This window comes from Corvus brachyrhynchos, unplaced genomic scaffold (assembly GCF_000691975.1).
Source record: "Corvus brachyrhynchos isolate BGI_N302 unplaced genomic scaffold, ASM69197v1 scaffold17, whole genome shotgun sequence".
NCBI classification, from domain to species: Eukaryota; Metazoa; Chordata; class Aves; order Passeriformes; family Corvidae; genus Corvus; species Corvus brachyrhynchos.
This window is the reverse complement of record NW_008240046.1, coordinates 7,044,145-7,067,511: the sequence shown is the minus strand read 5'-3', so window position 1 is coordinate 7,067,511 and position 23,367 is coordinate 7,044,145. Positions and strand designations below refer to the sequence as shown.

The window sequence follows — 23,367 nt, the reverse complement described above, 5'->3', positions numbered from 1 at the left end:
TGTAGATTACTGTAGCACAAATCAGTACAGGTTAACACCAAGAATTCTACTTGTGACATTTCTTTTTCTGCCTAAGTAATAGGTCATGCAAACAGGTAGTTCTCAATGGTGACGTTGTTTTTCCCATAAGCCTCTTCATAAAGTTAGCTGGATGCTAATTTTTGTTAGAGTACATGTTAATTTAAGGTCTTATCCCTGTTTTCAAACACAATACCTGTGGAGAAGGACAATAAGGCACAAATTCAGGTATACAGACAGCTTCACGAGGGACTGATTTTTGCTTAAACAAGAACAACCTAAAAGCTGTAACTTCAGACAGTTGTACTTAGCTATGTATAATGTGTAGCTAAGACTTTACAAGCAAAGTGCATCAGATTTGATGTTTCACTTTCTAAATTTAGTTGTCCAAACCAAAACTTTCCTGCAACTTCTGTTACTATGCAAAACCAGAGAAGCATACCAGGTGCTGGTTTCATTCCACAAAAAAATTTTCTCAGCAGTGCTCTAGAAATTAATGCAGTGCAAAGGAGATTAAAAGTTCTTTCTCTTTTACTATAATGCTCTTCTCATATATTAGAAAATGTTTTTTCAAGATGGGCTATCTAATATAGTTCCTATTCTTCTCTTTTGACTCATTTTGTGATTTCACACCTGCACTGTATCCTTCTCCTTCCTTTCCCCCCAACAAAGATTTCAAAGATTTCCACCTTTAGCAACATATGGTCTTTATTTTCTGAGAGCCTCCAGATCCTTTGTCACCTTCCATCTCCCACACGTGCTGTAACTGGGTCCAGTTTCTAGGTTTTGCATTGCATACCTTTCTTCTCCATAGAAGCTGGAGAGAAAACATTTCCTCATAGAGATGGACTCAGTTGTAACTTACTGCCAGGGTGACTAGCTTAAATAAAATTTGATCTGGTTTGCTTCTCACTGCCTGCTTTCCAGCTGATTCCTGAAGTAGAAGTGAGATGTCCTCAAAGATCTATCTGCATAGCAAAATGAAGAGGTCATTGTCCTTAGTAGAGTTCTGTGGTAGCTGTTCATGCTAACTTTGAGTAACTATCAGAAACAAAGAAAATTCTGTCAGTGTGGGCTACGGAAAAAAAAAATAGCTATTTACTGCCCTGAGATTGTTTGCCTGTGCTACCACTCCATTGTTTCTTCCATTACTGACATTAAGGAGACTAAAGGTAGTGCTGGTATGACTTCACATGGCTAAATTATGACTTCAGTCATGTATTCATGTTTTTAGGAACACCTGACAGAGTTCTACTATGTTCTAAGGTGGCTAGTAGTATATATGTACATCAAGGTTTGTTTGCCTATTTGCTGGCTAATGGGAAGGTGTCCTCTGTTAACAGTAGTTAGTCTTAACATATGTTTCAAAGTCTCATGTGGACACAGCTGGTTAAAGAACAGCAGGATTTGGCTACAAGATGCAAGTGTGGCAAAGTTGGATGATAGCAGCTGATACGTGCTACCAAAGCAGTGGTGCAATTAACACACCAGTCTTTAACAGCTTCTCCAAAATACCCTCTTTCTAAAAAGGCATGGTACAGAATCTGTTACACTGGAAATTTTTAGGAACAGATCAGGCAAATATTTTAAACAGTCTTAATCTTGCCTTGGAGCACAGCAAAGGGACTACATGACCTCTGAAAATCCCTCTTGTGATCACTGTTCACAACTGAAGAAGAGTTGTGGGTCTTATAAGAGTCTCCAAACTCCAAGGAAAGTGACAGTGTGATGTTCAGCCTGTCATTCACTTCTTCTCCAACTATATAATGATCAGGAATAGTGTCTAGCTTAAAATAGGCACTTCCAAACTAGCTTAAGACAGTTGATGAAGAAATGATGGCTTGAAACCATAACAGTGGCTGAATGTGTGGCTGAAGGTGGTAATTTCCGTTCTGTTCAACAGGACTATTTTCAGTGTTGGATTATAAATGCTAACATTAATCATCTTTGCTAGTGTAAAGTGGTTGTTTTTCTGAAGCACTGAAATGGACTAAAGATTCCCACCAGTAAATTTCTGTGTCAATTCCATAAGAAAGTCCTTGGGATATTCTCAATTTCTCATCAACTTGGTTGTTGCCCTTGGTAACTGGCTCGAAAGTGTTTCTTGTAATTGAAAACTTAAGTCTTCATTTATGTTTGTATATGTTGCATTGCAAGGAGTGTTCCTCTGCTTGTAAATTTTCTGTTTACTCTGGAGTGAAAGTGCCAGCCTTTTCCCCAGAGACATGACCAGTGACTTCAGTTACACCCAAATGAAATGCGTGAGGACTCTATCACATGAAATTTTGTGATCACACTGTAGCATTTCAGACTCACATATTCTGAGTATTTTTTAAATGTTTTCATTGTTTTCTCTCAAGTAATATTTGAGCACGCTGTAGTGAGGGGAGAGAGAGAGTCTGGTCCTTGCATACAGCTTGCTATATTTAACTTCTCTTATGGAATGCCACTCCAGCAGGAACATCTGGGCTGAATTACAGAGTTAGCAAACAGAATTAATGAATAATTTATGGTTGGTGTGGTGAAATAAAGCAGGGTTCTTTTCTCAAATCTAAGGAAATAATGGGCTTCTTTAAAGATTTAGATGAAAATGTAAATGCCATATGCTGCTTGAATTACTGTACTTTGAAGGTGCTCTCTTTGTGAGGAAGGGAATTTCTTAAAAAAAACCAACCCAAACTATTCTACAGTTCTTGATTTTTTTTTAGTCTTATTACCCTCAAAAATCTCACAAAGTAATTGTTTGCCCTGCTGTAGTCACTGACATGTTACTGTTCCAGTGTGGATGACAGTAGAGTTATGCTCTTCGAGAATTGTGTCAAAATATTTTATTCATTTTTATATACAGATGGAAGTACATAGCAGAAGAGAAACAGTTTGTAGATATTTAGCTAAAGACATCCACTCTTGATCAGAACTGCTGGTTTCTGATTCAGAAAAGCAGGAGCCACCCTGTTGTTTCAAACAAATGATGCATAATAGAAGCGAAATTGTAGTGAAAGCTTAGTGGTAGGCGTGATTTGAAAAAATGGATTACAGTTCTCTTGCTGGTCTTTGTATTTTGATAACTCATAGAGTGTTTTTGGAGGAATTCTCCCAAATTTCAGCTTCTAATTTTAAGCGTGCATGTACTGGCTTCTAGGTGTTGTCTGTTTGGATGAATGTCGAGCTCTGTGTGTTTGTGAGCAATCCATCCCGTAAGTTTGATAACATCTTGGCCACATTGTTTCTCAAAGTACCCATCCTGTGTTTTTAAGATCTCTTTTTAGCATGTTGAAGCATCTTGCTGTCAGTAATTAGTTTATCTCAATGAAGGTTTATCTTTTCCACCACTTGCAAGCTGGGAGCTGAGGCGCATGAAGCTCCCATGGCTCCCTAAAACCCCAAATCATGGTTCAAATGCCTAAATCCTGGTCACAGGCCTGTGGTGTGTGAGAATTAAGGATTTATATGTGGGCAACAGAAGGAATATCTATGTTTACTGTTTTTTCATTCTGCTTTATTATTAGCCAGGAACACTTTTGATATGCTCTCCTATTTTGCTGAACAGACTGAATATTTAATTTGCTTATGCACATTTCAAGAACTTGCTGAATAGAGATTTCTTGCCTGTTTTTCCACTCTTGCTTCCTTTCTCCAATGTTTGCAGGCTTCTTAGAATTCAATATGGTGTTAAAATCTTTTAAAAAGTCCACATTTTTTATTTAAGATATATATGTATTTAATGCAATATACAAAGAACCATTGGACTCTTACAGCAAGCGTTTTTCCATAAAGATGAAGAACTTTAACGTAACACAGTTCATGTTTGGGCTGCTATGCCTAAAGCAATTCAATAAGCAATATAGCTGAGCTGTCTGGGCACTTTTGACAGAGCAGATGGAGCCACTAAATCTCCTGTATTTGCATTGGAGGGAGAAATAGCAAGTTGAGAATGAAGTGACCATGTTGATGGGTGTGATGCAGAAAGCATTGTTATGCAGGCCAAATGTTTGAATCACAGCACCCACAAAAATCTTTCTTTAGGTCTTGTATAAGGAATGGAAAGGTAGGTGTGCTGGGGGGAGTGGGTTAAAAATTAGGACATTCCTGGAGATGGACTGATAAAATTTCAATGTCTCATGTTAATGGCAGTTGAAAATACATACTTCTCCCAATCATTCTGAGTTCTGAGGTTGTTACTCACATTTTGGACTGATCAGTACTTTTTACAAATGCTACGATTTGGATGGAGAAGAAAGCTCTGCTCCAGCTGCATCTTTGCATTTGGGTGTGATGTGATGATTCAATGCTCCTCTGGTACTGTGGGACTTGGACAGCCCTGAACGTAAAGGAAGGCCATGAGGTGAGGGGACTTTTATTCCAGTCCTGGTTCTGCTGTCAGCTTGCAGCATGATATCTCACAGGTCACTTAATTCCTTTCTGCCTCTGATTCCTCTTGTAGTCCGTGTCCAAGGAACTTGTTTCCTAAACCAGTAAAACAGGGAGTTTCTTAGGATACAAGTTTGCATACTGAAGGCAGAAAAATTCTAGGGGTTCTGATCTTCGGGGTGCAATTAATAGTGCACATGAGTACAAGGGGAGTTAAGGTGTCAAGACTATCGAACGCAGGATCTCCATTTGTGCTTTCTTTGGTAGTGTCCTTCCCACTCCTACTCACAGTGCTTTATTGCCCTGGGGTGGGGGGACAGTTTTGAGTTGTATTCACCTGTCCCCCTTTCCTGGGAACTGATGGAACAGCAGTTCCTGTGATCTCTGTATAGCACACACTGCAGTAGTCTTTGAGCAGTCACATGTATCATGTGCATTTCAAATGAAAGAGGTGTGTGTGTGTATGGCAAAGAAAAGGGCAACAAGAATTAAAACTGAAGAGGAGGTTAAAGTCTCTCTTTAATCTGGGATGTGGACTTTTTTTGAATCGTTGCTTTTACTCTCTTGGAGTTTTTTTGTTTGTTTTTTTTTTTTTTATCAAGGAACAAGCATCTGAAGGATATTGGTGTTTTGGGGTTTTTTTGAACAATATGGTTCTTGGATCTTTTTGGTATTTTCAATTTTTTAAAAAATTATTTCCTTTACATCAGCTGTAGATGTTAATTAGGAAAAAAACCACTCTTTTTTTGCATGCATAAGTTTTTAGAAGCTTATAATAAGAAGGTAATTTGGGACAGTGTTATTCTTGAATGGGCTGGAAATTTATGGCATAAATTAGAGTATTTTTCCTTTCTGGAATGTTAATATTAAAGAGGAAACATTACTATTGCTGTAAGAAAATCCAGATGTCCTGACTATATTGCTTCATATCCACTGCGAGTCTTTTAGAGGAGGAAGGGTAACCCAAAACAAAGGATGTCAAGGCTCTTTCAGACAGGGAGAGAGACAGCTTCGTGCTAAAAACTGCTTTTGGATCTGCCCCGGTATGTTGGTGGTGGCTCAGCAACAGCGGGGTGCTCCCTGCCCGTCCCTGCTGCTGGGGTGTTCCTCCAGTACTGGAGTTTCTGTTGCTGGACACTTCCCCCTGGTGGAAGCTGCACGCTCCTGCTCTCCCGGGACCTGGCCTCCTGGCTCTGTTGCAGTGCTCTGCTCCTAAAGATTATTTTAAACCTAAATTCAATACCCCCAAGACAAAAAACCCCCAAACCAACCCCAAAAAAGCCACTACCCATGGTACAGCTGTTTCCTATCTGCCTTTCTGAACAAGGTGAGCAGCACTTTGGGGAGAGAAGGAAGTTTTAACTGCAGAATTTATGAAAAGCAGCCATCACAGTGCATTAAATATAACTCTGAAACTTTCTTTCACCCATGACACGTGAAATTACAGCCTGGCTCTGTGCTTCCAGGACTCCTGTTGTGCCACTAAGGTCCATTTTCAGGGAGATGAATTGTGCTTTAGAGGGTTTTTATGCTGGTACTTTTTGCCTTTTTAGCAGTCCAGCCAGGAGGTGCTTCACGAAGTGGTGGATTGGGCAGTAGGAATGCCCCAAACACTACATTCCTTCCTCCCCCACCATGCTCCTGGACTGGCAGCCTTCCTGATCACCCCTTTATTGTACTTATACAGGCTTAGAGCACAGTCCTGAATCAAGGCCTATTCAGAGTTTTCTCATTGTTTGAAATTTCTCAAGGCATCTTCTTGTTGGAAATAAGAGCCCTGCCTGGATCAGCTTCTGGGGTTTGTCAGTCAAGACAAGCTTTCCAGGAGATGCTTTCTGCTCAGCTTCAAACCAGCCTGAATCAAATGAACATAATTGACTGTTGCCACAGGATGAGATGAACAAGCTGATAAGATTTATTTTATTTTACAATAAATGTGTATATTTGCCCGGATCCATTCAACATGGGACCTCCTTGAAATGGAAAAAAATGAAGGGGTGAGAGGGCTGTGCTGAGAGTGGAAAATCCTGGAAAAGAGGTCAAGACCTCCAGCTTGCTGTGCTGTGTAACATACAGCATTGCTAGAAGACCTTGCTGCCACTCTGCAAAACCCCAGTTTGCTGCAGTAGTGAGTTTGTTGAAGTAACCAGCAGAAGAATCACGTGAGGTTACTTTTTATGACCATCTTCCTGCCTAACAGGTGCCACATTTTTGTCAATTGTCTGTTATGACAGGGCTCAGAAGTCTTAGAAGTTGTCTTCTAGATAAGAGGAAGTTTGAAGCTTATTTTCCTTGAGATAAAGAATTAATTGGGCTGACAGGCTTTTGGCATAGCTGGATGGCTCTTCCTTATCTATGCCTTTCAGCCCACTAAAAGGACTTCTGGGGGTTGTGGGAAGCTGGACTGCTCAGGACTTCATTCTTGTACTTTTAGAACCTCTAACTGCCCTCTTTGTCTAGGCTACCCAGGCTTAGTAATGAAAATGTTCAGGCAGAATTCAGGTTGTTTTTCCTGGGCCCTCTGATACTATCGTAGCAGTCCTGAGAGAACAAGTTTCAAGAGGTTTGAGAAGCTCTTGCCTGTAGAATCAGTTAGGTGAAAATGGCAAAATCGGAACTCTTTATGCTTAATTTTTTGAAGACATATTTTTAGTTCTGAAGAAGAAAGACTCCCTGTATTTACATTATTCTCTGTATTCCCTCTCTATTTGAGTTCAGCCATTAAGTCCCAAGGTTTTGATTTTCCTTTGTCCATGGAAAGACACAATAAATTTGAATCTTACCCTGAAGTTGTCCAGCCATCAACAGGTCTGAGTACTTGCATCTTCACCTGGTTATCAGAGCAAGGTCGCTTAATGCCTATAAGGAAATTCAGTGAGTTCAACCCCTCAGCTAGTTTATCTTCTAGCTGTTCCCTTGTTGCCATTGTGCTCTGTATCCTTGCAAGGATACAAAGAATATCCTTGCAAGATATAAAGAAGGACAAATCTCTTTCTGATGACTTATCAGAAGGAGTAACTACTGTCTTTATGTTGCTTAGGGGCGATGGTTTTTTGGCTCTCTGTAGCGTTTCTTTTAAAACTGACATAACTTTTTTGTTCCCTTAATGCTTTTGTTTGTGAATTTTGTGAGGTTCTTTTTTCCCCTGTGTAAGTTTGCAAAGTGTTTTTTCCCTTGGTGTGGCCACAGTGCATTTTCCTGCAGATGTATTCAGAGTTTATTAGTAGCATAAAGCCTGTGTCTGTTTAAGTAGACTTTATGGTTCTCTAAAGTGAGCTCTGATCTTTCTTGTGTTATAGCACGATCTCCCAGAGACTATTGCTTTGGCTGATGTTGTGAGATTTTTCTAAGACTAGCTCTTACTCTGCTTGGCCATCTGCCTTCAAGTTTGCCTCCTGAATGACCTCAACAGCAAGGTTTTAAAATGCAGTGATATGCATTGGCCTTATTACATACTGTGGAATTACTCATTTGCTGTTCAACCATAGTGCCAGAACAGAGAGTGACTGAGTGACCTGGAGGGGTGTTTTAGTTTTTCATTCTTAAGCTATAAAGTAAGCCTGCTGTATCTTACAACAGAGAGAAATGTGCTGTACTAGACTGATGAGAAGAACAAATGACAGCTGCTCAGTTGGATGACGAAGTAATGTTTGGGAAGGAAACAGTATTATCTGTTGGCAACAGGTCTGATTGCAAGTTTTGACTATATGATTTGGGTTATTTCATGATTCCAGACTTAATATGAACCAGGAATGAAAGTTTACACAGGCTAAAATTTATGTGAAGTGAGCTATTTACCTGCCAGAACTTAAAGATGCTTTTACTTTGAAAAGTAGACAGAATCTTGCACAGAGAAATACTCTCTTTTTATACAGATAAATACACCCACAACTGTTGATTTTAATTTAACTGAGCCAAAAATCCAGCATTCTTTTCTTCTATTTAGCATGGCTAAATAATATTTAGCATGGCTTCTGTTATTTAGATGACAAATCTTTGAAACCTAATTCATGATGCCTAGGTCTAGCGTTTACCTCTGTGTGTGTATGGTTTTTTCTTGAAGTGTAGTAAGGGGATGCAGAAATGGGTATTGCTACTTTATAACTGTTCACAGTTTCAAAAGTGGTTGTGAATATTGACCAAGCCAAGCCAGTTTTTATGCTCTGATGAACTTCAACCCCCAAGAAGTCCTTCTGCAGGTTCTGGATGACTATGTTTCACCAAGTACCACATAGTTTCTATAGGTTGTGAGTATATTTTTTTAAATGATCTTCAACTGGAAAAGATTCCCAACCTCTGTGGGAGAGAAAAAGTTTTATGATCTTACCTAATTCTCTGCACAACTGTAGTACTTATTTAAATAAGTAACAAGAAAAAGAAATCCATATCAAGTCATTTTCACTAACTGGAAACAGCCACAGAACGCACGCTGAATGTGTATGCTGCATGTGGATGTTCAAGCGCCAGGTACCCCTTAAAAAAAGGGAAATGAACCTCAGTAGAAAAAGCTGCAGTTCTTATTAATGGTGGGAATGTGTCATGGCTTCAGACTTTCTTTGACAGGTCAGAAAATGCCCTCAATGGTACGCTTGGTTTGGTGGTGAGGAGGGTATGTGGAGGAGGAGGGAATTAGACGGCACCAAACACACTGATTATAGAAGCCCTTTTTAGGAGGAGGATGCAAAGTTAATATCGAATGACTATAAAAAACAACCAAAAATCCAGATATTTTGGATTGTGACTAAATTCTGCTCTCATCACTCATTCTATGGCAGGTAGAAGTGTATCAGGAAGGGGTTGAGAGAAGATACCCAGAACACAGGGTAAATATATGCAATGTAGACAGAAGTCCTTATCTGTTTCTCTATGACAGATCAACCAAGGTATGGAAATGGTTATGAAAATGAAAGCCTGAGGCTGGAGCTTTATTCTTTCTGAATAGCTGTCAGTTTGGTTTTGAAGGCTAGAATTGTCCATATTAGGTTTGCATGAGATCTGAGGAAGCTAGGGCTCTAGGTTTGCATTGAAACTATGACAAATATGCTACTTTGAAGTAAGAGGGGGGAATAATGAAGATATGCAGGACCCAGCCCTCGACTTGATCTAAGTTGCACCAACATGCTAGCGAAGAATCTGGCCCTGCATGTCCAAACATCTCATCTTTAAGATGTAAAGACTGCTTCAGATTATTTTTTTTTTACTATTTGTTTTGGATCTCAAAGTATCTACTTGAATACTTGTTCTCAACTCATAAAAAGAGTATCTTTGACTCTTTTAACGAGTTATACTGTAAAACTTACTAAGCAGTGATTTTTGTGGTAACAGTCATTTACCGAAAGAGTTGTCTTTCCATCTATTATGAAGATGTATTTTTGTATGTTAAGCCCTCAAAATGGCTTAGTCAAGAGGTTGCATTGATGACTCCAGGCTTTAGGCAAGCAAATGAGGCAGGGAGGTCAAAGGAGACTACCAAAAAGTGGCCTTGTAAATCAAAAACATTGAGAAGAAGGAATTCCTGGCATTCCATGGTATCTGGGTTTATTTTCTTACATTTCTCTAATAAGAAAAACACACTTCAGATGTGTTCTTGGTAAATGTTTTCACTTGTCTCATCTATCTCTGCTGCCAAACACGACCCAAAATATATTGGTCTTACACGCCTCAAGGACATCTACTGGATAGCTACCCAGCGCATCTGTAAAAGTGGACTTGGCACTCCAGTGCAATCCCTAAATGTAGATTCAATTGCTTATGCAATAGCTTTAAAATGCAGAGCAGAATGCTCTAAAGTAACCCATTGTGTTAGATGTAATATTCTCAAGCAATACATTTGTTGTAAGGATCAGACTTTATATTTAGTATAATTCATTGCTTTGTCCAAAACTGAAATTAAAATCCCTGACAAGTAACTCTTTAATATACACATTCTAAAGAGCTGCTTGCCAAGAATTTTGCTGTACCTTGTAGTGCATAAAATCCTACTCAGAAGCTTTCAATTAACTGGATTCATGCAGTAACTCAGTCTGGCATTCTGCATAAGCTGTCCTGCAGCTTGTAGGAATGAAACATTTTGCTGAAACATTTTGTTGGACTAAAAGGCAGCCGGTTGAAATTCAGATGGGGTTAAGTGGTGGTTATGAGTATTAGAGAGTTTTAAGAAATTATTTGTATGCACTTATTTTCCTTCACCCCTGCAGCGTTTGGCCACTGTTAGAGGAGGGAGAGTGAATTTTAGGGTAATGCTGGAATGATGGTCTGTTTTTATTACAGTGGGCAAGAGGGTAAGAGGCCTGTGATACATCTGGGAAGCCTTTCAGCATCAATCCTTCCCTTTATCTTGTGAAGTAGTATATATCCAGATCTGCTAATTGCAAAACAAGGTGGATCAGGTCACAATAAGCAATTCTACTTCTGACAAAAAGAATTTCACTTTTCAGTGATTTTTTTTTTTTTTTTTTTTTTAATTTGTCTTGAAGGAAGCAAACTGGCCTCAGTGTTCATCTGGATATCAGTTGTTTTGTTTCTGGCAGTCCTCCAGTTGCTGTGGTGTGCTTGGTTGTTTATTTGGACCAGTCTGCATTTAATTGTTGCTCTGGGGTCTAAAGATCAGGTGTTGCTTCTGCTTTTGAATGGTGATGGACAGCTGGAATAACCTTTTGAATTTTGTTTCTTTGTTGGGTTTTTGTTTGGTTGGTTTTTAACTCTACTTGACAATGAATCTACATGCTATTTGAGGCTACACATCTTACCTTTCTATTCTTTCTACAGGAGACCCTTTTGAGAAATCTTTGAAGACTTCCAAGGAATGTATTATGGCTGTAGGGGTGGGAGTGCAAGAGAAGAATAGGAAGAATACAGAGAAGCTTAGTGCTGAATACCTGTCAGGAAGTGACAACACTACCATGTATTTGGTGGGAACTGAAGCTTGTTTTTCCAAGTTCAAGTATGCTGCATCGTTATCCACAGAGTGCCCCAGTATCACCGTAATTGTTTAAGAGCCTCTTTAGTACTACTGAATAATGGAAAAGTTTTAGGTAGCTAAATGTTGTGTTGCATGTAATAAAGGCTCTTCTGCAGACATGAGTGCTATGAAGCTATTGCAGAAGGGAGAGAACCTTACCAGCTGGTTAATAGATAAAAATTCTAACAGTATGTATTATGTATTTTTAAATAACATAATTTTAAAAAGGAATAGCTGCGGGTCAGAGGAAGGATAGAGTTAAACTGTTTTGAGGTGTCCTGACCACATCTTAGAGCTATCCACTTTGCCCAGTGGATAGTTAATCTGCTTTTCTCTTTGCACAGAACATGTTCAGAATCATGTCTGTATACAAGATGGAGCTTAGTGGGATTTAAGACTTCAAGGATTAGTAAGACCTAAAGATCAGCTGGCATCTGTCAAAACCCGCCCTACTTTCCTGAGATGCGTCTTGTTTGTTCTCCATTACTTTCAAAAGTAGACTGCTAGCTCCCTCTGCTTAGGCTGTCAGCAGAGAGGGTTAAAATGATCCAACCTTGTGTTTGTTAAGTACAGTTGCTGTAGATCAAAAAGAATAAGCCTTAGAAAAAGATTAATAAAATCCCTCTTTTCTTGATATACTTAACTTTCAGTAGAGTTTTTGAGATAATCCAACTTGTGAAAGAGAGACACTGAAATTTACATATTTTAAGACAATCAGAGGCATTTGGTTGCAGGGTAATAATCATGCAAGATTATAGGCCTCAGAGGTTCTTGAAGTCTTGAACTGTCATAAAAGGACTTCAGGCTAGGACAACGATCTGTTTCTTGTTGATACAATTGCCAGGCACGGCTTCTGTTTCAGGCTGTTTGCGTGACTAATGCTTCCCTTCCACTCATGCTTCAGCCTGGCGAGCAGTGACAGCTCTGTATGGATTCCTTTTCCTACACTCCTTACCTTCCCAAATGTGCCTTTGTTTCCTCAAGATTTGCTTCAGATATAACATCTTCCAGAATGAGCATGACAACAAAGAAACATTGCAGTTTGAACAGTAGTCATGCAGTGGTGTGAAACATCACTGGTAGTTGGTTTTGTAGACTGTGAGTAGAGCTGGCTTGAGGAATTTATTTAGGTTGGACCTGGTCCTTCACCAGCCAGTTCACGCTGGTGCTGTTGCTTCTTCTAGTAGTTCATTGGAGCAGCCTTACTTGTTTAGAGGAATTTTCTTTCTACCAAAACATTTAGTAGCTGATGCAGAAATTATCTTGTAGCAGTATCAGCTGCCATATAAAGTTGGAACGCTGTTAGCTTGCTTACATGGCTTCCAGCGTGTGTGCGTGACAGTGTTATAGTTAAATCAGAATTTTCCAAAGTGAGCCGTGGTGTACCAGTCAGTAACCTAAATTCAGTAGTTTTGTAATTTGCAGGCAAAAAGGCTTTATGGAATTAAGCACTATTTCTCCTTTTCACAGGGTAGTTTGGAGAAGATGAAGTGTCCTAATCCAAGCAGTTTCTCCCTGCAATATCATCCTCTTCTGTTTAGTTTATTTTACAAATTTGATGTACTGCATTGAGATTCCACAGCACATGTAAGGCATGACAATTTATATCTGTATTCTGATGTCACAAATAGAGATGATCTGGTTTATCTGCATGTGTAGCTTTGTTAGTGTTGACTGCAGGAACTCATGCCTTCTGATCAACGAATCAATATGATTACGCAGAAGCTTCTTATTGTTTAAAATACACTCCACTCACACATCTCACAGCTTTAACATCATACCCTACTTATACACTTTACTTGCTTATACATTCTACCTACTTACACATACTTATACAGTTCACTTACTTATACATTCTATAACTTATAACTTCCACATACCACACTACTTATACCTTTTACAACTTCTACCTAACACAGTACTTATGCATTTTACTTGCTTATCTTATACAGCTTATACATATGCATATTACTCTACCTATACATTTTACAACTTTTACATAATATAGTACATATACATTTTGCAACTGCTGTGCATGAGATCTCACATCGCTTGATTGGTTTCTCTGTTTTGTCCATGAGCTCTGCACGCACTTTCCTGATAATACAATTGGTTTTAATCAAGTGCAGCACAGTCCTTTTTTATCTATTTCTTGCTGTCTTGGTATTTAGTTTTTCAGCTTCTTCTTTCTCAATTTTTTTTCATTTTAGCACAGTTTACCTTTCAGTCCTTGATGAATTCCTGAGGGCTCTAACAGGCAGGGCTCCTGATGCAGGCAAGCAGCATCAAGATGATGACAGCAACAAAACCTATCCAGCAATCAGCAGCCAAGTTAGTCCAGGAAATCCAAACAACAAGACAGCAACAGACAGGGAGCAGATATAAGCCTGTCCCTCCTTTTCCCTCAAGCCTTCAGACTGGAGCTTAAAAACCCTCTTGGAGCTGATGTGCTGAAGCTGAAGATGTAAAGGCCAGGTGAAGCCAGTGAGGGTAATTCCAGCCTGGTCCCACTCTGAGGGCTCTGGTAAAAATAACTAAAAATGGTTTGGCTGGGGCACACTATCAAGGTTCAAATACCTTACAACAGTTGACACATGTCATTTGCAGAAAGATAGCTATGAGAGGAAAGGTAGTCCAGGAATTGCAGAGATTTTGTGTGATGTTTAGTACACAAGCAGATCCCTCTTGATCTTGAGAGGTGTTACATTTGTAAAGCTTTTGTACTTTCTCGATGCTGCTGGTCACAAGCTTATACATGTAACATAACATGTCACTGCTGTAGCTTAACAACAACAATCAATGCAGAATTAGAGGGTTAGAGAGTTCATGTTGCTTGTGACAGTGGTAAGATATTTATACAATTTTACAATTTTGGGCATGTATTTTTATTCCATCTCTGGACTGTTTGATAACTATTTTTCTACTCATTTTGTTCTGATTGCATAGCATTTTCTAGAAAGACAGAACTAGTAAATTTTAAAATTACTAACCAAAAGGAATTGCTAGTCATTCTGTAAATCCTCCAAATGAAACTCTGGTTTAATATGGAATTTACCTTCCTATCTTTTCTACTACTAAGGAAAAAAAACATTTAGAAGTGTAGTTTAAGAAAACTGCCCTAATGTTTCACAATATATAATCTAGTTGAATATTCCCTATTATATTGTTTCCTTATGTTTCACCTTTTGTTGACCTTCAAGTTTACAGGTTCAAGTGGATATTAATGATCTTGGGAATAGCTAGAATAAACAGAACTCAAAAGGAATGAGAACCCATATCTCTCCAAGCTGTTTGTTGGACTGTGTAGTTTTATTTTTTAACACAGGAAAGTGCTGTATTGGCCATCTATAATCAGCTGAAACATTGTAGAAATGCTGTCTGTCTCGAGGATTATTGTGACCATATCATTTGACAAATATATATGTATATGAAATTCTACATAAAAAAGAGATCTGGATATTTTACAAGAAATTTTTCAGTTAGTAAGTGTTCTAATATTAAGCTGAAACAGAAATTCTGTGTTACTAGTCTATATAAATGGAATAGAATAAGAGGATTTCTAAACCAGTTTTCAGGTACTTTGTGTGTACGTGTGCATGCGTGCATTTGTGCTGACTTATGGTAAAATACAGCGCAGGGATTATTTTTCTGCTATCTTGGTGTAATGCAGACTGGTGTCATTGGTTTATACTATTGTTCTTTGATATTGGAAGCAGCAATGAGTGGAGTTGCATTACTTTTTAATAACATCATTCATGCACAGCTGCATTGTCTCATGTATGTTGTTATTAGCAAGTAAAGTTGTTTTGTGTCATAGATGCTTAAGTGTATATGTTACACTTTTTGGCTTTCTGAAGCCAAAAAACTTACTGTATGTGTATCACAGCATATATATATATGTGTGTGTGTGCGTACACAAATACGTCTATATTTAGATCCACATGAAACAAGACTGTGATTAAAATGCTTGTCCTTACAAGTTTACATGATGCTGGGATTGAGGAAATGTTTGATAAAACTGAAGATGGTGGGTTTGGCAAGAGACGAACGTGCTTCAGATGGTGGTTGACCACACTCATCAGACTTGTGTACATATTTTAATTTATAAGTACGGCCATCTGTAAAGTAGATATATGAATGAGCCAAATAGAGTTAAGTTTCTCTTTTATTTTTTCACTTAAGGAAAGAAAAGGGAAAATGTAGAAATCTATGTTGTCATTTACTTTTGTTGGGAGGATTTGTTTCCCTTCTTTTTAATCAGTTCCTCATGTGAACTGAATCCGTGCCAGCCTTTTAATAATTATTTATTAAATTTTATTGTAATTCAGTTCACCTGTGGGACCACAAATATGTCAAATGTCAAGAGCCTGATTTACTTTCCATTATCTGTAAATTAAGGAAAAGGAATTCATCCCAAAGCAAAGAGCTGTAGGTAAACAGAGAAGTTGTATGACATTTTGGGGTTGCTGTGTTGGTTGTGTTTTAAGTACCTCCTGAAATGTTTATTTTTAAGTTCTCCCATGCTCTGCTGATAACAGGGAGCATATTTCTTCCTGGTTTTAAGTATAGTGGTCATGGTTTAATTGGAACATAGTAACTCATAGTTTGTACAAAACAGCAGCTTTGCAACTTAAAATTGTGAGGTAGTTTAAAAACTGGTTTGATATCACTCTTCTCACAATTTTTGTCTGTCTGAAATAAACTTTTGATTTTGTGTGTTCTCAGCATATTTTAGACCTTGCTCCTATGTTCATGAAAATCCTGTCTCATACTTCCATATGCTTCTTTGTAAGATGAACAGAAACTTATTCTCTCATGATGTTCAATAACAAATTCAAAGAACACGTTCCTGTTACTGTTGGTCTTAGTCACTGGTTGTGTCTTATGAATCTTATTTTCTGTTCTCCTAATGGTAATCAGTAGTCTGTTTTATCGTCCTGTGTCTGAAAATGATTGCAAAATTCAAGTTAACTTGACTGGCATTGCCCTGAAGTGTCACTGTCTGTAGGTATGCCTTTATGAAGGTAAATATCAAAGCTTGAATATAATAACTTGTATACAGTAACTACTCCTTATTGGTGTGTTTTAACCAACTTTCCCCTGGTGCACTTCACAACATACCCTTCTTTTGTGAGCCAGAGCTTTCAAAGAGTAACCCTTGTGGTCTGTCTGTTGGGGTTTTTTTATGGCCATGTTGAGTCAGCTGTAGGCAAAACCAGTAATGAAGGAAAATGTGGGCTGTATCCTGTGGAGCAACCTGGCAGCCGCTCCCAGCTGTCAAGAAGTAGGCAAAGGAAGTTCTTTGCTTTCTGGTTTGGTTTGCATGATTCTGCATGCTGGGTCAGTATTACTGGCACAGGGAGATCCATGCCAAAGTAAAAACAGGGGAGGAGGCAAAATATTATGAAATTTTTGACTTCTAGTGGCAAATCTTGCCTTTCTATGAATGAATCTACTGTATTAGTCCAGTAAATACTGTACTTCCTTGGTATGTATACCCAGGTATTGAACAACATACAGGGAACTGTCGCTTCTCACCTTTTTTATTACCACAGATAGTTCAGGTAGTCCAGAGGAGAATCCATTGCAAAACTGGTAGCTGATAAGCAGCTCCCAGTTTTGCTCAAAGCACTTCAGCCTTGCTGGCTGCAAGCTTATTTGCAACACTTTAAATATTATTTCAGAACTGCTTTTAAAATGCCTGACAGCTTCTGTTTTTTATGTCTGTTGTTTAAAATAAGTGTTTTAAAATAAATTGATGACAAAAGGCTCTTAAGAATTTAGTCTTATTTTAATGGGTTTTTCTATATTTTTAAAATTAGATTATATTTTTTAAATTAAAAATTTATGGTGCTTGTGTCTTGCAGAAAAGTTATTAACTGTATAATTTGATAATGAAGTTCTCTAACATCTAATAAATAACAACTTGGTCATACAGGACTATGTTCTGAATATTTGAACAGTACCGAAACTTATATATGAGGAAATACTCCTAGTTTGGATATAGTAAATAGAAAACTGTATCACATATGCAAGGCTTCTAGTTTTCTTCTAGGGGAAGCTCAATAGTTTGCAGAACTTACAATATAAAAAATTCGTTTATGTGACCCTTTCTGTTGTAGGACATGATTTATTTTTTGCTTAAATATTTCACGAAGCACTGATTATTTTCTGAACTTTGCAGTGCACTTTAATTGACAGATTAATTTTTCATAGCTTCTTTCATCTATTTTTCTAGTGAGATTATTTCTTTGAAATTCCTGTTTGCAGTGTGGAAAAATGCAAATCTCAAAACCTTGTGTTGAGGCAGAAAAGTTGGTGTTTTAACAGCACTTTCTGTGACCTTTAGTGAATCAATTGTTTTATCAATCAAATTATGCTAGTATGAGTTAATTAATTAACTTGATCTTGATGGGACACAGCCTTCCTGGAGTATACACAGAAAGGAGGGAGAGGGAAGAACGGTTTGTATAAACACCATATGCAAAGGCTGAAGCTATCAGCCTGCCATTAGCCCTTTATCTAAGAGGCCCTTGGCATATAAATCAAACAATAACCTCTCTGTTTTGACTCAGTGCCAAAGTATACAGCCACAGTTGAGTCTAGGACAGATTACACCACCGAGTGGCTTGAGGGCTTGCAGTGAAACTGGGAAATAACCATTAAATTATTCAGGAACATATTTATGTTCTTGAATATTGTCTGTTGGGCACTTTTTTGGTACTATTTGCATGTTCTAATTGTAAAAATCAATACATGGAAGCATTTTAACACACATCTAAGTGGGGATGTGAGAATAATGTTCTAAGTTGAAGGGCTGCAAAGAAATTGTTTTTTAAAAGGTTTTGTGTGTTATGCCATGTTGCAAAATTTTTACTAATCTATGGCAGAGTCCATGCTCCTGCAGTTTTATGCAAGCACAATACCAAGATGACATTAGCTTTTTCTATTTTTTTTTCTAAGGTTAGGATGGATTAGAAAATAGTTCAAGTTTTTACTGTCTGAAGTGCATTTAATTCGGCTGAGCAGGACTGCCAACTGTACAAAATGTTCAGCAGCACAATTACAGTCTGCTGCTAGGAACCACTTTAAAACTTAAAGTTATTTTGCTTTCTTAGAAATAAATAATGTTAGTCCCTTCTGGGGATGTGCAACATACATTCATTTGAAAAAAAAAATTTTGTGGATTTTGTGTTTTTCTCTGAGGAAAGTATTGCTGAATCTTTAGTTGAACACACTGGCTTAGCCCATCAAGAGCATACATTGGCTTAGCCCATCAAGAGCACATGCCTGGGATGTGCTCAAATTGCAGCCATGCTAGAGACTGAACTCCTGGAAATACTAGTAGCTGTTTCTGTATGGAAGATTTTAGATACATGGTATTGGAGCTGTTTGGTCCCTTTCAGAAGGGTGAAATGAAGAGCAGCTTCATTCTCTGAGCCCAGCTGTGTTCTGGGAACATGGCAGTGTGGAGCTCTTCTCATCCACACGGCACTGTCCACAGCATGCCCACACAATCCCTGCGGCAGGGAGGAGCTGCTGCTCGGGGGAAGCTATTCCAGATGTTGTTGGTTGTTTCCAGTTGGGGGCTGCTGTCTGTGTGGTGGGGTGCAGCCAGGGACTTGGCTGTCCCCACCACAGTTGTCAGGCTGGCACTTGTGCCCAGGAGCCCACAGTACATCTGGTGGACCCTTGGCACAGCCTCTGCTGTCTCCAAAACAGCAGGGCAATTGGAGGAGGGAGGGTGTCTCTTGATACGTGGCCCTTTGCTCCGGGCTCAAAGCCAAATCGTTGCATCTTATCGCAGGCTTGTGCTTCTCCTTGGTTTATCGGTATTCAAATGACATATTGCAGCAATGGATTTGTCCTTCATAGTAATGGTCTTCTGACCACCTGGCGTCGTTTTTTTAAAGTGCTGTGCACTTAATGTGCATGTTGCGTTGTCTTTAAACAAATGTGGGATTGCAAAGGCAGTACTTGGCAGCATGCTTTTTTTTTTTTTTTAGCAGTCACTCAGTTTTGGGCAGCTTTGTGGTATTAATGACCCTCTAATTTAATCTTTACTGAATTTTTCCCTTCTCCCTTCCTCTTGTGAAAATATACAGGCGCAGCTGAGCTGCGTCTGTATAGCTGTAAAGCTATATAGACGAAAGGTGAAAGCTTTGCTGATACAATAACCACAGAATCTGTCACATGTTGAGACTATCACAGTTTTCCTTCTGATCTTTTTTTCATCTGTGAAAGTATAAACACGACTACTTTGTTATGCTGAAATTCTGTCATTTCAGCCGATTAATTTTTGAAGCCCACTCACAGTTATTTTCTGTCTCCTGTTCAGAGCCTGTGTCAGCGAATTGCTGTTTGAAATCCCATGTCCTTTGCCAGGTGTATAAATAAGAACATTTGCTTATTCTTTCTTCCTTAGTATCTTGCTCGTTATGATCTCCTCCACCTGGTTATTTGCTGTTTATGCTGTTATGATGTAGGCTGTGTTTTCACCTGATCCCAAGAGGTTTAAAATCAAAACAAAACTGTATAAAGTCATCTTTTTCTTTCTTCATTTAAGCTACAGGAGATCTGTGAAGGAAATTCTATGTAGATACTGATTTCTCAATTTGGCCTTTGTAAAGGTTGTGGAAGAGACTCTTGACCTGTTTTTCAGTAAGCCTGGAGGCATGGCAAGGCCTACAAGTAACTGAAAAAAATGCCAGTGTTTTATAAGGAGAAAACAGGATGACCTGAGTTTGTCCTGTTAGGCAAAGAAGTCCAGACAAAAATCCAGTCATAGATAATGTACACGTCACTTTTATCTTCCTTGACTGGAAATAAGATCACATCAAAATAATTCGCAATAGCTTGCCAGAAACTACGTTTGTGGCTGATAATTTTGGTGATTGTGGTATGCTGCTTGGACAAGAGGGTTTGATTTGTCTTTATTGGTTAATTACTCATGCTGATTGAAGAAATATATTGCCAAACTAGTACTGTAAATGCTGGGGGGTGTTAGGAATGGTCTATTCATACATCTGAAAACATAATGGTAAATGGGGAGCACTTAGTAATTGAATGAACATATTTTCTTGTATAGGCTTATCACTTCCTGACCTTTTGCTCTTGCATTAGAGACCAGGAAGACCGTATTTTAATAATTTGTAAATAACAGACAGGATCTGAAGCAGTAAGGGAAGTAAATATCTTTCTGTCCTGGTGATATGAAGCAAGAGACATGTCATTTCAGCCAAGGGTGAATCGTGGTGGTGTGCACTGGAGCCTCTCAGGATAATAAGTGCCCCCAGATTTCTGTCTTTGCCTCTAGTTTTGCATCTGCTCTGAGAGTTTGCTCTCCATTGACTGGTGCTTGATTTTACCTATTTCCAGACTACTACCTCCAGCTTGGTAATAGCACATCCCAGTGCCACCAACCTCCCCTGTTCTCCCCAAATTTGTTTAAAATTAGTAGCTTTGAGACTAAGCCTACAGATGATCAGGGATAGGGGCACTTTCTATCTGTAAGATAAACTTGGCAGTGTTGTACTTGCAGGACTGGACCAGACCAGATCAAGAGAATAATTTACAATTATTTTAACAGATGCAAGATTAGGCATTTGATTATCAACCTGTAAATGTCTAGATCAAGTAAATTAGTTTCGTGATCAGAACATGTTGCTGAAAGGAGTTTCATGGGAATGAGAGAAGTGAGTATTGCTGAAGCTAGTGCACCATCACCAAAAGATCTGCTTACCATACTATACCCTTCTGGTTAGGATTTTGGCTTTTTCACCCTGGCATCTTGCTACCAGTAAACAACAGATTTCATTGTGTGGTCTTTCCTTTGGATATTGTAAATTTGAGAAGCCATCTAGTTAGCCATGTCCTGGCTTAATTGTTTTATTATTGATTTTTATTTTTGTTCTTCCATCTCTCCTATCTTTAATTAAAGAAAGTGTGCCTCTGGAGGCCGCAAATCGGAGCTGCTTTGAAGCACCTGCATCAAGCTTTAGTCAGCATGGAACATCCCAGTCTTTCTGACGGGTTCTCATCAGCACCTTTTTCCTGGAACTATTGCCAGCTGGTGTCTCATTTTAGGATTTGTACAGACTATGGGTCTGATGATTTGGTCCTTTTTCCCTCTGTCTTCATGATTCAGCTTTGAAAACTGGCATGCAAATACCAGAAGTGGGGAAGCTGCATCCTTTAGGTTTCTAGATTTCTCCCTCTTTCTTTATGATCTTTTTCATTGTCGTTTAAAAGTACAAATTATATGCAGTTAAACTTTAATTAGTTTTGGAACAGAGAGTGTCTCATTTAAAAAAAAATGTGTATGAGGGGAAGTGAGAAATTTGCAATTATGAGATGTCTGTCAAAGACTGCTTTGTGTAAATTGAATGGTATAATTGTGTCCAGTGGAGATTTTCCTCTAGACTTAGTGTGGTATTTTGTTTAATAAATTTTCTACCAGGTTACTGCTGCACTTGTTTTTATTAAGTTCTGTTTTCTGATATAACTGGTTGATAAGGTACAATGACTATAACAGTAAAAGGAAGGGACAGGGTCAAATCCATGAGCAAAACTCTACTCTTGTTGGTGAAACTGATTAATCAGAGAGACACCAGAACTGTAGCATTCTCTTCTCTTTGTCAGGCTTGCCGTGCCCTGCAAAACATTTTGTAATAGAAATGCACAGAAGTGTGTACTGCAATACTTACCTAATTTTGTGACATTTATTCTGAAGGGTTTTGAGTTCCTGTGCTGTACTGTTGTGTAACTGTAAAGGATTTATTTTTTCTTAAGAAAACCGTCATCATTCAGACAGTATCTTTTAAGAGTTTTGTAATGCATTAAATATTAAAAAAACCAAAAACTGTTTAATTTCAGAAAACTACTTTCAGAGTGCGGAGGTTCACTAGATAATGCGCAAAATCAATACGTAGTTCTTGGGAAGTCAAGGAATGCAGAACAAGGGAGAAACTTGAGTTGGGGTGCTGGATTCCATAGAAATCACTGATTACCAGTGTCACCAGATTGGGGCATTTGCACCAAAGCAGAGGAACTGCAGATGGGAAAAAGAGAAGGGGAAGGGCACCATGACAAGAGCTGGAAGGCAGTTGCAGACAAATGTCTCCCCAAAAGGGTAAGATAAGATAATATATTTTCCAAGTGTTAGAAATCTCTAAAAGGAAAATGTTGTGGTAACTTCTCAGATCAGGCAAGAGGCAGCACCAGAGCCCTGTACTGTGTCCTACTGACTCATTCCCAGCAGTCATTCCTGTCTTGTCACTGATGAAGGTTAAGAGTGGGCTGTTGTTCAAAGCAAAAACCCTTCTTGGAAAGAGTAATGGTGGGGGAACAGGAAAAGTGTTAGCAGCAGAAAAAATACAAGTACTTTTGTGGCTCTTTTCCCCTATTATATTAAAAAAAAGAATGGCTGTGCTTAAAAATTGTTTTCTGTGGACTGACCTAGTCAGTTGACTGTGCTAGCTATTCATATACATTGACCTCATCCTGCTTATATATAGTTATATATATATGATACCTAAACCACTAAGTATTCTGCAAAGCAGTGGGAAGAAAAATGTCTGCAGAAACTCTGGATGACACAGAGATGCAGCATACAGGAGTGTGGTTGACTCATCTGCTTTAGGGCTGTACCACAGTTGTTTTGCTTTTTGCTATTTTTGATGTATTAAAGCAACCCTCAGGGATCCTGAAAACTTTAGTTCTTGGGATTAAAGAAAAATTTACCATGGCTAAAGGAGGAAGAAAGAGTTTACAAAGCAAAAAGCAAATCCACACCCCTCCCCTTTTTTTGTTTTCTTAAAGCATTAGTATGACTCATTCTTATTTTTTGTTTCTTTGTTTAGTTTAAAATAATGGGTCTGTTATTTTGGAAGGATTTTATAGTTTATTAACAAGTAGAAGTACCAGCTGAAACAGGGACTTGTCCTAGTGATGATACATGTTGCTTTCAAAGACCTTGCCCTCTAAAGTGACAGGGCTAATCCACACATGGTGTGGAA

At 38.6% G+C, this 23,367-nt stretch overlaps 1 protein-coding gene across 1 annotated transcript in view; it reads left to right on the top strand.

The window, feature by feature from the left end:
* SCFD2 (sec1 family domain containing 2) overlaps positions 1–23,367 on the top strand; it is a gene marked incomplete at its 5' end in the record, with an annotated part of 194,953 nt that overhangs the window by 8,773 nt on the left and 162,813 nt on the right. The gene's annotated exons all lie outside the window — the stretch shown is intronic.